Source organism: Narcine bancroftii, chromosome 1 (assembly GCF_036971445.1).
Source record: "Narcine bancroftii isolate sNarBan1 chromosome 1, sNarBan1.hap1, whole genome shotgun sequence".
Taxonomy (NCBI): Eukaryota; Metazoa; Chordata; class Chondrichthyes; order Torpediniformes; family Narcinidae; genus Narcine; species Narcine bancroftii.
The window spans coordinates 197,527,476-197,544,339 of record NC_091469.1 but is presented as its reverse complement, the minus strand read 5'-3'; the positions used below and the strand labels follow the sequence as shown (position 1 = coordinate 197,544,339).

Sequence of the window (16,864 nt, the reverse complement as noted above, 5' to 3'; positions counted from 1 at the left end):
ATACCCAGGGCAGGTCATCAGCCTAGTTTGTGCCCTCTAACCGAGCCATCAAGACCGACTTGAGATGTCGATGAAATCTTTCCACCATTCCATTGGCCTGGGGAATGATAGGTATGATGAATGGTTGTAATGAGCAAGTGAGACAAGGCTGTCCACAGTGAGGAAGTAACTTGCACCACTAAACCAAAACGAGACACCAGGAACTGAGGAACGCCTGAGAACAAATGTCTGCAGTAGCATCAACTATAGGCACGGCCTCAGGCCACCGCGCAAACCTGTCTATTACTGTAAAAAGATAATGGTATCCTCTTGAAACAGTAAGCTGACCAACAATGTCGACATGGACATGAGCAAAATGCCAAGTAACTGCCGGGAAAGACTGCAGAGGGGCCTTAGTATGCCGCTGAACTTTTGCTTTTTGTCAGACAATGCAGGACCTCACCATTTGTATAATGTCTTTTCTAGGACCGTGCCACACAAATCTGTCTGAACCCAAACAAACAGTCAATCTAATCGATGGATGTGAGAGACCACGCACAGAGTCGAATAATCGACCTTTCCATGTTTCTGGAACTACTGGGCATGGGTGTCCCGTTGATATATCACAGAGGAGCAGTTTGCCATTAACTCCAAACTGGACATCTTCAATTGCAGGTTCATGATTCCAGTCTGATAAGCATTTGTCTGATGGTCATGTTCTTGGGCTGCGGCCAAAGCTGTGTAGTCAATACCTTGGTCTACAGACAAAACCTTGAGTGAAGCAGAGTGGGAAAGTGCATCAGCTATTACATTGACTTTTCCAGAAATATGTAATATTTTTGTGGAGAATTCTAAAATGAATGATAATTGCTGTTATTGTCATACTGACCAGGACTCTGCAACCTTAGAAAATGTAAATGTCAAGGGCTTGTGGTCAGTCTACATAGTAAAATCTCTGCCATCCAAAAAATAACGGAAGTGTCAAATAGACAAGTACCAAACGCACCTTATCAAAAGCACTGTATTCTTCTCTGCTTCACGAAGATGGTGGCTGAAAAATGCTAATGGTTTCCATTGATGATGTACTCCTCCTACAGCCATTCTGGAAGTGTCTGTAGAAAGGGTGGTGGCTGCATTTAAAACTGCATAGGTGAGCATAGTGACATGAGTCAGCAAATCTTTCATCTTCAAGAAGGCGTTGTTTCCCTCTTCAGTCCAATGGATGGTTCTGGCGTTTCCAGTCAGTAAAAGAGGCTTCATGCAATAAGCTGCTCCTTGAAGAAACTGACGGTAAAAATGTACCATTCCCAAGAATTTCTACAGGCTTTTTAATCGTAGCAGGTGTTGAGTATTTGGTAATGGCCTCAACCTTGGATGGCAGCGGAGTCACATCTTCCTGAGTAATCTTGTGCCCCAAGAAATCAATCATTTATCAAAAATGATCAATTGATTTATCAATCATAAATGCATTTATGTGGATTGATGGTCAGTCCAAATTTTTGAAGATGAATAAAAATAAGGAAGATGTTCCAAATGTTCTTCTGTAGTCCCATTGGCCACTAAAATGTCATTGAGGTAAATGAAGACATTGGTCATAACACGTCCTAAAGCATCCATCACCTGTTGAAATGACTGAGCGGCATTCTTTAATCCGAATGGCATTCGTAAAAATTTGAATAACCCAAACAGGGGAAATATTGCTGTTTTTGGAAGGTCTTCTGGCTTTGCTGGTACTTGGTGATGGCCACACCAAATCTATTTTGAAGAAGATCTTTGCTCCATGCAAATTATATGAGAAATCTTGAATATGAAGTATCAGATAATAATCCAGGACAGTGGCATTGTTAAGCCGCCTGTAATCTCTACAAGGTTGTCAACCTCCATTGTGTTTCAGGTCCATATGTAATGGAGATGCCCAAAGACTGTCAGACCTACGAATTATGCCTAGTTCGTCCATCTTGGCAACTCTTCCTTAGCTAAACACAGCTTCTCTGGAGACAAGCAGCGTGCTTTAGCATGGATAGGAAGGCCCTTAATACAAATGCAATGAGTAACACAGTGCTTTGCAGTGGAGGCAGAAAATTGTAGAGTGGTAATCTCAAGGAAATCTTCCAACAGCTTGGAGAATTCATCAACTGGTTTACCTAATGTTTGAAGTGCACAGCAGGGATATAGGCATCTGCCAGAGGAATAGTTTGAAAAGTAGTTCCATCTATTAGCTGACACACTTTTTAAATCGACGAGGAATGAATGAGCCCGAAGAAAATCTCACCAAGCAAAGGTCAGGATACTGCTGTTATAATAAATGGTCAAGTATAGAGATAATACTCGAACTTGACATTCATCTTCTTGGTGCCAAAGGTCGGAATGTTGGAACTGTTAACTGCTCATAGTTGCAGGTCCGAGGTAGGATGGCGTGTGTCAAAACTGATGGTGGAAATATACTAACTTCTGAATCCCTGTCAACCAGAAATTTTCGCTGGGACAACTGGTCCCATACGTATCGTAGGCTTGCAGGTTTCTCGCTAACTGCCGCAACCCTTACTAGCGGTTGACCTGGGTGTTTCCCGCAAACTAGCATGGTGGAAGGCACTTGCGTGCATTTACTCCCCAAAGCCTGTGGTAATAACACAAAGACAAGGTGTCCATAAGCTGTTAGCTTGTCTTGGGGTGTTGCCTGCTTGTAAGGAATGATGTGCTAAGAGCACGAGAGTGTGACACGGAGCCAATATCAGAGGGGTTGGTTTGGAGACTTGTCTTTCCTTGCTTTCTTTTTTTAGCCAGCCATAGAATGTCTCCCTCTGCCGCTGCAGCCCTTGGGTCTTCAAATGAACCCTTGGATAACAAGAGCCTAATATCATGTGGCATTCACTCTAAAAAGAGCTGCTCAAGTAACATATTGGGCCTTCGCCAGCTGCCAGGAACAGCATTTCATCCATTAATTCTGAAGGGGCATGATCTCCCAACACATTGGAATATGGTAGTTAGGCTGCCCTTTCCCTGCAGGATATACCACATATATATGTGTAATAAAAATGCTTTTAAAGCATCATACTTGCTGGTATGTGGTGGATTCCATAGAAGTCACCAACCCTCTTAGTGACGGCCTAGTCCAGGGCACGGACAAGATGGTAATAACGAGTGGTGTCCAATCGACTTTGCGCAGGTGAAATTAAGCCTGTTGGAACCACAATTCAGCCTCAGCTGTCCAGAAAGGTGGTAGCTTCACAGCAATGACTGTTTGTCCAAAAATATGTTTGTGGACTTGTCAGGGTCACCAGTCACTGGAATTGCAGTGGACACAACAAAATAACCACACAAGGCATTTTTAGAGTGAATCAAACAGATTCACTCTTCATCACCTGCTCAACCTTTTAAAAGCCAGAAAATTGCTATAGACGCGTGCTGACATAATCATGCTTTCATGTCACGTGGCCAGTTCAATGCTTTCTAGGAGTTGTAGTGCTGCCATAGTGCCACTACACAATGACATTGTGTTTAGGTAACTAAAGAATACTATTAAGACAGTTGACAAAAGAATCAGACTAAAAGTGGAGAATGTTCTTGACGCGGTGAATCATAATCTGGATTATATGCAATTTCATTTAGCAAACTCATCATTAGAAACTCTCAAAATGAAATGGATATAAATTTGGAAAAGAAAACACGTCTGTGGCTAGCTTTTTCCTAAAACTTAGTACAGGCACAATATTGAGTGATCTTCTTTGTGCTATTATATTTATGAACTACAATGATTTTCTCCATTTACCAATATAAATGTTGTATTCAACTATTCCCTGAAGTTGTATAACACTACAAAGTTAGCAAAGATAGTGAAACACTTTGGAATGCCACTTAATTGTACATTCTTACTGATTCTGTTTGAGCAATGAATATAGTTTGGCCATGTTGCATATGCTCAGACAACATCTGTGCTTAAATAAATTGTTGCTCATAGTTGATGAACTTTCCCCACAACAGGAAAAATGAGTAACCAAATGTGGTTACTCAGAAGAGATGAACCACAAAAAAGGGGACCACAATTGTCACGGTGACTGAAATGTTGTTGATGCCTGCTGAAGAGCAGGCATCAACTCTAATATTTGCTAATTAGAGTTGGTTTCTCTGGAGGTGTGCAAATAAATGAATGATGAGAAGAATGATGAAAAAAAACAATGCTGGAACTATGAAAAGCAGAACATAATTGGTGCAGATGCCATTTCCTGATTTATCAAAGCCTTTCTACCATCAACAAGGCATAGTCAGAACTATGACGCTCAACCTTCTGGATGAGCCCAGCTCCAACAATTCTCAAAAAACTGAAAACCATCAAGGAAAAGCAATTTGCTTGATTGACATCATTCTCCTCAGTTCTGATTGATTGCAGTTAGTACCATTTTGAAATAATATAACTTCAGTTATTGGCCCAACTGCAAGTCTAAAACTCACAACCTCAAGCTCCAAATAAATTAGCAGTAGCAGGTGCAAGGGAACATCAGACATTCCTTCCAAGTCACAAACCATCCAGACTTGGAAACATATTGCCAGTCCTTCATGGTTATAGGATACAAATCTTGGAATTTCCTACCTAACAGCACTATAGAAATACCTTCCGCAGGACAACATTGTGAGAGACATTTGTGCTGGGCCACAACTGTTCTCAACTTGCATTAACAATTTTGATTTGGTGACCAAATGGAACAAATACTATTCTAAGCTAGATGGTAGCATCTTTAAAGGAAGCGAAGAGGAACTTCAAGCAGATATAGAAAGATTTTGTAAATATCTAAGTGCATGCCAGATGGAATATAATGTGGGAAAACAAGTCATCCATTCACAGAATGTGTGTGTGTGTGTGTGTGTGTGTGTGGGTGGGTGTGTGTGGGTGGGTGTGTGTGGGTGGGTGTGTGTGTGTGTGGGTGTGTGTGGGTGGGTGTGTGTGTGTGGGTGTGTGTGGGTGGGTGTGTGTGTGTGGGTGTGTGTGTGTGTGTGGGTGTGTGTGTGTGGGTGTGTGTGTGGGTGTGTGTGTGTGTGTGTGGGTATGTGTGTGTGGGTGTGTGGTGGTGTGTGTGTGTGTGGGTGGGGTGGGGCAAGGGATAGGGATGGGGATGAAACAAAAGTTGTATATTTTAGATGGAGAGAAATTGAAAAGTGTGTGTTTAGAGGCACCAGTCATGAATCACTGAAATTTAACATGAAGGTACAGCAAGCACTAACGATAGCAGTTATAATGTTGGGCTTTGTTACAAATATATTTGGGTACAAAATACATTCTTGCAATTAAACAGAAAGAAAAATTGGAAAATTCAAATGTTTTGCATACATTTGGTCTCTCTTATTAAGATATTGCTGAGAGAGATGGAAGTATACCATAATTTCTCTGGATTATTTCTTGGAATGGGTTTGTCCTAAGTGCAAAGATGAAGCAAATCAGGCCAATACTGTCTAGATTGCAGGACTTTGAGATGAAGGAATTGTTTCCTCTATATGTGTATGGATAATACTTCTTTTATTTTTTTTATATGTAGAGATATAGTACAGTAACAAGCCCTTCTGGCCCACAAGCTAATGCCACCATATTCTAAAGGTGTACGGGGCTAGTAGGTTAATTGGTCACATGGGCATATTTAATTTAGACATACAGCAGAGTAACAGGACTTTTTGGCCCATGCCACCCAATTAACCTACAACCCCAGTACATTTTGAAGGGTGGGAGGAAACCAGAGCACCTAGAGACATGGAAAACATACAAACTCCTTACAGACAGCTCTGGATTAAAACTCATTTTGCTGGCGATGTAATAGCATTGTGTGAATCACTACACTAACCATGGTAACTTTGCCCAGGGGCAAAGAATCTTTGGAAAACTCAACTCGAGGGCTCTGGAAGCTCGGTCACTGTATACAGTGCTCTCCATAATGTTTGGGACAAAGCCATGTTTTCCTTTATTTTCCCCTGTGCGCCACAGTTTTAAATTTGTAATCAAACAATTCACATGTAATTAAAGTGCACATTCCAGATTTTATTCACGGTTATTTGTGTACATTTTGGTTTGCCCATGCAGAAATTACAGCACTTTTTATACCGAGTCCTCTCATTTCACGGCACCATAATATTTGGGACATGCATATTAAAATAGTCATGTTTAGTACAGTACTTAAATATCCCTTGCATACATAACTGCTGTGATTCATAAGAATAAGCAGGTGCTGAGCATCTTCTCTAGTGATGCTCTGCCATGCCTGTACTGCCACCATCTTCAGTTCCTGCTTGTTTAGGGGGTTTATTCCCTAAAGTTTTCTCAATTGGATTTAGATTGGGTGTTGACTTGGCCATTCAAGAATTTTCCAGTTTTTAGCTTCGAAAAACTCCTTTGTTGTTTTCGCAGTATGTTTGGGATCATTGTATTTGTCCTATGTGGATTGAGGAGAAACACGTGACCTCCCTGACGGTCTAGAATATTGTGGGTAGTCATGTGTCTTCCCTGTCTGGAAACTTGTAGGGAAGTCACATAACCTGTCAATCAAGGTTGAACTCTGGCCACTCATTAATGCACATCTTGCCATTGACTTGTTTAAATTACCTATGGTCATTATTGGCTAGGGGCCCAGATAAGAATTGCAAGTAACATCAACGCATAGCACATACTTTCTCTCGGCCTCGTGGTCCAACACGCGGTCATCGCTCCACATCAGGTCGCTACAGTAAACATTAGGTCGCTACAGTAAACATCACTGGAAGTGTCGCAGGTAAGGTGTGAACTATACTTAAGCTGAGCCACAGTACTACTGAGAGCCATACCCACAATGACATAGGAAACTAGGAGTGTGTGTGAAAGTCCCTGTCTGTTGAGTGTGTACACGTGTGTGAGCGAGTAGAGAATAGGCAGCCACTGATATCAGAGTCCACCCTGGGTCCGAGGTGAATGTCTATATAGTTAGAACCATAGAACACTACAGCAGAGAGCACAGGCCATTTGGCCCTTCTAGTCTGTGCTGAAACATCATTCCGCTAGTCCCAATGACCTGCGCCAATTCCATAACCCTCCGGACCTCTCCCATCCATTTATCAATTCAATTTATTCTTTTTTAAAAATATTTTATTTTTGATTTTCATAGACTCAAAAATTCAAACAACCAATAGAATCCTTTTAAACACTCGTATATCATCATCACCACCATCGCGGCCCATCCCTTCGTGAGCAAAGATGAACACGGTTCCTTTTGCTCTTCTGCCTTCACAGAACTTTTTGTAGTTGTTGGAACATTATGATGTGCCACTGTGTACTGCGGAATGCCATGCAGTGCCATTTTTTGCGAGGCCCTCCCAGTTATGGTTGACATGGAATGACTGGAAATCGCGCTTGATTATGTCTTTGTAGCTAAGACATGGGCAGCCAACAGGGCAGGGAGCATCTGTTAGCCAACCGTAGAAGCCATCCTCCCTATGGACAATGCAGTAAGCGCGTATGATTGAGCGCGGATAATATACGAGTCTGTATTTATCCTCCCTAGTCACATCTCCCCACCCCACCCCTCCCATCCCAATACCTGTAGTATATATTGTACAGATATAAATACTAGTGGGGTCCACAACCTCTACAGAAACCTTGGAAAAAAAACCTACAGAAACCTTGGAAAAACAACCAGGATGATTAAATAACAAAAGGTAAGGAATTTAAAAAAAACTAAAAACAAAACTAGAAAAACACATCACCTGTACCACACCCTACTTCCTTAATTCCACTCATTTCCCTGCTGGGACAGATTATTGCAGTACCTCTATTTCGAAGGTGGAGAGCTAGTCAAATCTGTGTGCCAATGTATTTCAAATAGGGTTGCCACACTAACAAATGTGTCATATTTCCTCCTTAGATGGTTTGTGATTTTTCTCCAAGGGACTGCAAATCTGCATTTCCATATTCCATCGTGTGATATTTAGTTGAGAGTCAGACTTCCACGTGACTACTATACACTTCCTGGCTACCAACAAGGTGGCCTTCACGAACTGAATTTGATATCTGGACAGTTTAAAACTCACGTCCATAATGTTTCCCAGCAGGTACAACTCCGGATCTTGTGGAAAATCCACCTTTATAATTTTTTTCAGAATATCCCTCAGGACCTCCCAAAGGATCTCACCCTTGTACCTAGTCAGGTGTAGTGGACAAAGGTTCCAATCTCCACACTACTCCTAAAGTACATTTCAAAAATTTCAGGCTTTGATTCACGTAATTTTTGAGGAGTGAGGTACAACTGGTGCAAGAAATTGTATTGGACCAACCTGCATCTGGCATTGATGACCCCAGTCACACTGTCCAGACACAGGTCTTGCCACCACTCTTCATTGATTGTTATGCCCAAGTTTGACTCCCATCTCTCCCTCGACCTGTGCAAGCCCAGCTTCAGGCCCTCACTTTGAAATATGTAATACATTTTTGAGATAAATTTACACACATTCCACTGTCAAATTAAAATCTCCACATTACTACATTTAGATAGGGTCATAGATGGTCCCAATTTTTCCCTTAAGATCTTATATGTAGATAGCAGAAGAATGTTCTAATTAGACAAATCATATTTGTTCTTCAACTGCTCAAATGACATAAGCTGCTTTTGCATGTAACAATCCTCGATACACTTAATCCCCTACTGGCACCAGATGTCCAGAATTTTATTACCCAGAATCTTAAGTTGTTCTAGGTCAAAGGCATTTTTGGAGATATCCCCACCTTCAATCTAATACATTGATTTATTCTTTGCCATATCTTTCCCATATATGGGATTATTCATTTTCTGTGAAATTAATGTAATGTCCCATTTATATATAAACTTTCCTGCTATCTTTTGACCTAGCACATGTAGTCCAATTTGTGCCCAGGAGGTGGGGGGGTCCCTCAAAGTGTGAAGCGATAAACTTTGCCTGGGCTGCCCAGTAATATATTTTAAAATCAGGTAATTTTAACCCCCCCCCCCAAAATTGATAGTACTCAAATATTGTATTGTTTTGTAACCCATATTTATTTTTTAGTTGATCAAATGTCATTAAATTTCTCCCTTGGTAACAATCTTTAATAATTTTAATTCCTTTATTTGACCAATTAATATATTTTATTCAATGAAAATAGGATCAGTTTATTTTGTATTAAAGGCATTCTAATTATCCCGTAACTCCCAATTCCCATCTGCATGTGAGTTTTATGCCATATATTTATCAAATGTTTTAATATTGGTGTATTTTTTTCCAATTAATAATTTATAATTCCAATTGCATATAAATTCTTCAGGAACGATTTCACTTATTTTATTCATTTCTATGTTTATCCATGCTACTTCCCCCTGCTTTATAATAATACTCAAAATTTGGAAGTTGTAGACCTCCTGATTCAAATCTTCAAATCAATTTTTCTATTGAAACTCTAGACATTTTTCCATTCTACAAAAATTTTCTTATACACTTATTCAAATCTTTTAAAAAAAAATTGGTACAATAGGTAAGGATTGGAGTAAGTACTGTAAACACGAAAAATATTCATTTTAATACAATTAATTTGACCAATTAATGTAATAGGCAAATCCATCTATTTCTTCAAATCGTCTTCAATTTTCTTAAATAAAGGACCATAATTAATTTTAAATACATTTTTTAGATCTTTCTCAATTCTTATTCCCAAGTACTTTATTCCATTTTTGGGCCATTTAAATTCCATATTTTGTTTACATTGTGTATAGACACCTGTAGTAAGAAGTATAATTTTCCCAATTTATCTTGTAACCTGCTCCATACTGTCCTCATCGGATATGTAATTTATCTAGTGAAGTTACTGGGTCTGTTAAGTATACAATCATGTTGTCTGCAAATAAACTTATTTTATGTTCCCTTTCACCTATTTTAAGACTTTTAATGTCAAAATCTGTTCTGATTAATTCAGCCAATGGTTCTATTACTAATACAAACAGAGCTGGCGATAATGGACATCCCTGTCTTGTCAATCTTGTTAATTGAAAATAATCTGAAATTTGCCCATTTCGTTACTACTCTAACTCTTGCTTCAAAATATAATGCTTTTGTCCAATTTATAAATGTTGATCCTAACCCAAATGCATCCAATGTTTTAAACAAAAAGTCCCATTCTACTCTATAAAATGCTTTTTCTGCATCTAAAGCTATTGCAGTACTCAAAACATCTTTTTTGTGCTAAATGAATTAAACTTATTAACCTAGTAAAATTATCTGCAGATTTTAAAATAACCCAGTTTGATCTTTATTTATTAATTTTGATAAAAAGTTTTCCAATCTATTTGTCAACAATTTTACTACTGTATTGTAATGTACATTTAATAAGGATATAGGTCTATAGGAAGATGGCTTTAGTGGATCTCTACCCTTTTTTGGGATCACAGCTATAATTGCTGACAAAAGATTCTGGCAAATTTCTAGTCTCATTCATCTGTGTCAAAACAGTTATAAATACAGGGATCAATAAATCTTCAAATTCTTTAGAAAATTCAGATGAGAATCCATCCTCTCCAGGGGATTCTGTAATGTAGCTATCACTCGTTCAACCTCTCTTACTGTGAAAGGATTTCCCAATATTCTTTGATCTTCCAAATTTAATTTAGATAATTTTATTTGAGATAAAAATTGATCTATTTCATTTTCATTTTGTAACAATTCTGATCTATATAATTTCAAATAAAATTGCTTAAAATTATCATTTATTTCCTGAGGTTTAAAACAAATAGAGTTGGATTCGTCTCTAAAATTCCCAGACAATGCTACCCCCCTTCACTTTATAGGTTGTGGCCAAGGCCACAAAAATGATGCACATGGTCAGTTTAACTCTGGCTCCCCTGAAAATTTCAAACTCATTTTAACATCTCTGTAAAAAAAGTTTCAAATATTTCATCCGAAAAAAAATGTCCTCAAATGTCCACCCACTGAATCAAATCCTGACGCATATCCAAAAACCGATCAGCATATTCTTGAGCACATTCTGGATTTGTAAAGAATATATTCAGACCACCTTGAACAAACACTTTCAAAATTGCAGGATAACGTTGAATAAAATTATACCCTTTCTTCCATGGCGTGTTTTTAACTGGATTAAACCCCTTTATCCTCTTCAATAGTTCAAAACTTGTATCAGGGTTAAAAATATCTTATTTATACCAAACTTCAGTGGAGCTTTTCTTTCGTTAGCTTGCTTTGCTGCCAATTCTAGAATTTTTTCTCTTACTTGATATCGGAGAAATTTCACCAAAATAGGTCTTGGTTTCTAATCCGGTGAAGCTTAGGCCTTAGAGCTCTAAGGGCCCTTTCTATTTCAATGTCCCCTTGAAAATAATTTTACCCAAATGTCTCTGGAATCTAACATAAAAATTGTTTAATATCTTCATCTCCATCCCCTTCTTTCAGACCTATAATCTTAACATTATTTCTTTGGATGAAATTCTCCAAAGAATCTACTTTCTCAGATCATTGATTATTCATCATTACCATAGTTTCCAAACTATCTTCCATCTTGTCCATCCTTTCTTGATCAATTTAAGACTATATTAATACTTTGAATTTTTTCTTTCATCTCCTGATGTTTTCTCGGTATTTCTTTAACTATTTTACACACTATGTTAACCTTTAATTCTGACCTCTTAATATCATTATTAATTTTAACTCTTCCACAATCATTTTAACAGAACCTTTAAATGTACTAGTCTTTTTAATTGTCTTTCCTATCCCTCTTTCTTCTATTGATTCTTCTGAGCTTTGATCTTATTTATCTTTCCCTTCAATTTCTTCTTGTATTTATTCCTCCTTGGAAGTTATCTCTGGTGTCTTCGTTGTCTGTTTGGAAGGCCCTCCAAACATTTCTTCAAAGGCTTCTTCTCAGTGACTCCTCGCGCCTGCGCAGTCGGGACCTTTCCCTTCCGGGTTCGTCCCAGCGCCCCCTCTGATGTAGAAGTGCTGCCAACCACTGTAATCTGGCCAACCAGTTTCTGTGACAAATTAGTGGATTGCATTTTGCAGTGTAGCCTCTGTATTTCTGTTCATGAAGCCTTCTGCAGACAGTAGTTGTTGACATATCCACAGCTGCGTCCTGAAGAGTGTTTCTGATCTGTCAGACAGGCATTTGGGATATTTTTCTTCATTATGATAAGCATTCTTCTGTCACCAGCAGCATGGCCTACCAGTTCCTTTGTGTTTACCAAGATCAGTACACTCTTGCTTCTTAATGATGTTCCAAACTGTTGATTTTTGTAATCCTAAGGTTTGGGTGATGTCTCTTACTGTTTTAATCTTGCTTTTCAGCCTCAATGGGTTTTTTGATGTTCATTGGCACATCCCTGCTGAAAAATGGCAACTACAGAGTCCAAAGGTGATCAAAAGCTTAGAAGCAAGATGAGCTCTCATATACCTGCATCAATGAAGCAGTTAAACATACCTGAGTAATCACAAATACCTGTGAAGCCAAATGTCCCAAACATTATGGTGTCCTGAAATGGAGTGGGGGGGGGGGGGGGGGTTAATGGAGGAAAAAATTATGGAGGGCATTGTATATTCAAGGCAAAGATCAGTAAGGAAATTGAGGGATATGGAAATACAGCAAGAAAACAGTGCTGATGTAAAAGATGAGGCACAATTTTATTAAATGATGAAATTGACATGATGGGCCACGTGGCTTTCTCTTGTATTTCTAGTGCCCAAACTCCATGACACATTTCTGAATAACTTCTGTTTAATCTGTGTGCATCATTAAAATTACCCATCTGAACCTCAATTCATTTTAAGCACAAGCTAATATGGTTCAAAATAATCCTTTCTGACCTAAATTTCTATGAATAAAAGATAGCAAGTTCTTGAAAAAAAGAGTAATCAACATTCTAATTTTGTGTGCACACTCAATTTTTATCCGATAAAAACAAATATTATAGCCAATTATATGTTAGGGATACTCATTTAACTTGCATTGTGGTACTAATCTGACATTTCTGGCATCTGTCACTGGCCAGATCCACCTGAAGTTACTGGGGTACAAATGGTCAAATCTTTTACCCGATGGCCATAAGATATGGGCATGTATTTCTGAGCACAAGTTTGCACCAAATCTGGATGATCGCCCAGCAACTCCATTATTGTTAAAGGAGCTGAAACCAGCATTGGATAAAGTTAAATATTGAAAGGAGGATCCCTTGCCTGCTTCCAAATCCTTCTGCAAAGTAGCAGAAGGACTGTGAGGATCTCTGCCAAGAATCCAACTAATTTATCTTTCAGTTCTTAAATAGAAGTGCTTGGGTAAAGAGAAGGAGAGTTGTAGTGGTTCTCACAGCTGCCTGACACCACCAGACTTGTACTTGACCTTCCTTGAAGGACTACACTATAAAGTCAGGGCATACAGATCCCCATGGATAGCCGGAGTGCTCTGTTTCCAACCTATGTTTCCATGGTTAGATGGGAAAGGAATGAATTTTACCCAAAGCAGGGTCTCACTTCTTTACTAAGTACATCTCTCTCACCATTACTCCTCTACTTCCTGTTGCTTGCTCAGATTCACTTTTCTGGAGAAAATGCTGAAGTCCTTTGTTTAAAAAAAAACCCAGAGTGTTTCATGAACAATGAAGTTCATGGAAAATGGAGAGAAAAGGATAAAGAGTGGACAGAAACCAGATGCTAAGACTTAACTGCAGAGAAGAATGAAAAAATACTAATTTGGAAAATGGAGTATTGAAACCAAGTGTGACTGTGTACTACAATCACAGAATGAATGAGTGGGAGCAAGGATAAGTCAACGTGAAAGAAGTGGAAATGTGCTGTCTTGAATGAATAAAAAGAAATGTAATTTAATTTCCAGGCTTGTCATTGAGTTACCATCTTACCTGCAACTAGATAACTGCAGCAGTACTGCTGCAGTTCTGAAAACTGCAGATTCTGAAAACTGAACTTTTTTAAAAACTGCATATACAGTATATGTTCAAGTGTTCTAGAAAGAGCGAGAGAACATGGCATGGATGGTGATTGGGGAGAGAGAGCGAGGAAAGAACGTGGCTCGGGTGGCGAGCGAGGAGAAAACACGGCTTGGACGGCGAGCGAGGATAGAGCAGCAGCAGGGAGAGAACGTGACCCAAAGAACGTGGAGGCCCAACAGGAACAAGGAGAGTCGGGGCCTCCCAAGCTGCCTAGGCCAAAGGGACCCAGGTGTTGAGCTACATGGCCCAGGAGGAAGGAGGAGAGAAGTGAGCTGGCACCGAGGAGTTGATGGTACTGGAGGGAGAGAAGCTGAGGGGATGCCAGGGAGCAGCCAAGCCTGAGCAGCAGCAAGAGCCGGGCCAAAGGGAGGAGCCTCCTGGCAACTGAGCCGGTGCAGAGGGACCAGATGATGGGATGCAGCCCAATGGCAGCCAAGCCGGGCTGGAAGGAGTCAGACAAGGGCACGGCTGAGCCCAGCGGGGTGAGCCGCTTTTTGTTTTAATGCAGGATCGATGGCCATCTTCGTTACCCATAATCCTCCACATAGCTGGAATCATTCTGCGTTTCCCAGAGCTGTTCCAGTTGCATGGCAGTTTATGGGTAACAAAGACAGCCATTGCTCGTTGAGCGCTTCAATGTGGCATCGCTCCATAAGAAGGGCTTATGTTTTTGCGCAAATCTGTACCGCTGCCTTTTAATTCCATAATCCAGAATAATCTGAATACCGAGAAGTGTTTGATCCCAAGGATCTTGGATAAAAGGATAAGCACCTGTATATACAACTTTTAATGGATCTGTGGATTATATATTTCTTTTTACATTTTATAACATTTAATGCAGGTCATTTCATATTATATGAAATAACCTTTAGAAAAGTTAAAGACTAATTCAGGAGCAAAGCTGAGTAAGAAAGTTTCTTACTCTATATTTAATCAGGGAAAGCTTTTGATAACCTCCATTATGTTGACAGAATGTTTATGAAATTGAGGATAGAGGCCAAGTACTTTGCTCAGCAAGTTCTTGTCTACAAGTCAAATGATTTTGGACCCAAATTCCAATCCAAAATAAAAGCACACAATCTTGGATTGAATTCATTCAGGAGACTACTCTATTGGTTAGGGTATAATTTCGCTGTTCAGGTGGTCATTAAAAAAAAACCAACAGACCTATTCAAGAGCTAACAATCCTTTTTGTGTTGAGGAAACGGCACCAGAAAAATCAAACAAACAACATGGCCATGCATTGCATTTGATGGAATTGAGACCTTGCTGTGCAGCCTTGACTGCATGTCAAAAATAACTCATTGGTATCAAGGTACAAATAAATTCTGCTTTTTATATATCCCATATGAGCAATAAACAAATGTCAGGTTGGTCGGGTGGCACAGTTGGCACAGCAGTTAGCGCAATGACTTTAGAGCGCTAGTGATCAGGACCGGGGTTCTAATCCCATACTGTGTAAGGTGTTTGTACATTCTCCCCATGACTGTGTGGGTTTTCCCTGGGGCCTCTGGTTTCCTCCCACCATTTGAAACATACCGGGGGGTTGCAGGTCAATTGGGTTTTATTGGGCGGCACTGACTTGTGGGCCGAAAGGGCCCGTTACCACGCTGTATGTCTAAAATTTAAATAGAAAAAAATTATACAGAATGATTTGCTGGGCACACAGTTCATTTTAACTTTATCATGAAAAACAACCAGATACGAATTATGCAGAATAAACAAATTTATGATCTCAAATCTTTTCCTTTTGATCTAATTGTTTAAAACACCGAGCATAAAATGATTAAGCAGCCAACCATTAGATGGCACTCACCTTCCACCATAAAATCTTGCACATAACCAGTCATTAACAGATCCAAGTTGTAATTTAATTACCAAATTTGATGGCATACGAGACCCACTTCCCCTCCCCCAAAAAAAAGCTCAAAAATATCCCCCAGGTCTACTAGACAAAATTGAAATTAGGAGATAATGCAGACAGTGATCATCTTCACTGCATGGCTCTGAGCATTATCGCCATCTATCATTGCGGGCTGGTGGCAGGCTGTCCGGGGAGGGAGGGAGAACAGAGTACTGGAATCAGTATGGGGGCTGGTGGAGGGCTGTTGGGAGACTCTCACGGTGGTCCGTTGTCGGTCCCAGCACTGGTTGTGCTACCTCGTTGTCTCCCAGCAGCCCGCTGTCCGTCCCGACCCTGATCCCACCACCCCATCCCCCTGACAACCCACCACCAGTCCCCACACTGATCTCAACACTTCACTCACCTGCCGACAGCCCGCCACCTGTCCCCACACTGATCCAACCACCCCACTCCCCCCACAACAGCCTGCCACCAGTCCCCACACTGTTGTCACAACCCCACACACCCCCATAGCCGGCCACCAGTCCCCACACTGATCCCACCACCCCGCTCCCCCCCCCAACAGCCTGCCTCCAGACCCCAAACTGATCCCACTGTCACACTCCCCCCTCCCTCTGGGAGAGAGCAGGGCAGTGGGACCAGTGTGGGGGACTGATAATAGGCTGCTGGAAGAGAGTAGATAGCGGCAGTACGTTTTTGTAAAATGTTTTCTGCTATAGCTAAGCTGCTTTTTTTTCCCCTCTCTTAAAAATTACAGCAGCATTATTAAAAAATATTTTTCCTGTTGTCCTAGTTGCATGTTTTGTCAAAACAAATGTCTGCTAATCTGTAACTACATATTTCAATAACATTAAATGCTTACCTGTAAAAAAAATTAATGTTTCCTGCTGAAATTGGGGGGGGGGGGGAGGTCCTTGTATGCCATCAAATACAGTACTTGTTTACAAAAAAGTGCACTTTTGAACTGGTGTATCCATTTGACAATAAAATGGTTGATGCACAGCAGTTTCCAGTTTCACATCAGCTGAAACTACTCATTATAATTTGCATGCAAAGA

The 16,864-nt window shown here is 40.1% G+C and overlaps 1 protein-coding gene across 13 annotated transcripts in view; it reads right to left on the bottom strand.

The window, feature by feature from the left end:
* Positions 1-16,864, bottom strand: part of LOC138737104 (disabled homolog 2-interacting protein-like) — a 592,760-nt gene that overhangs the window by 288,937 nt on the left and 286,959 nt on the right. The window lies entirely within an intron of this gene.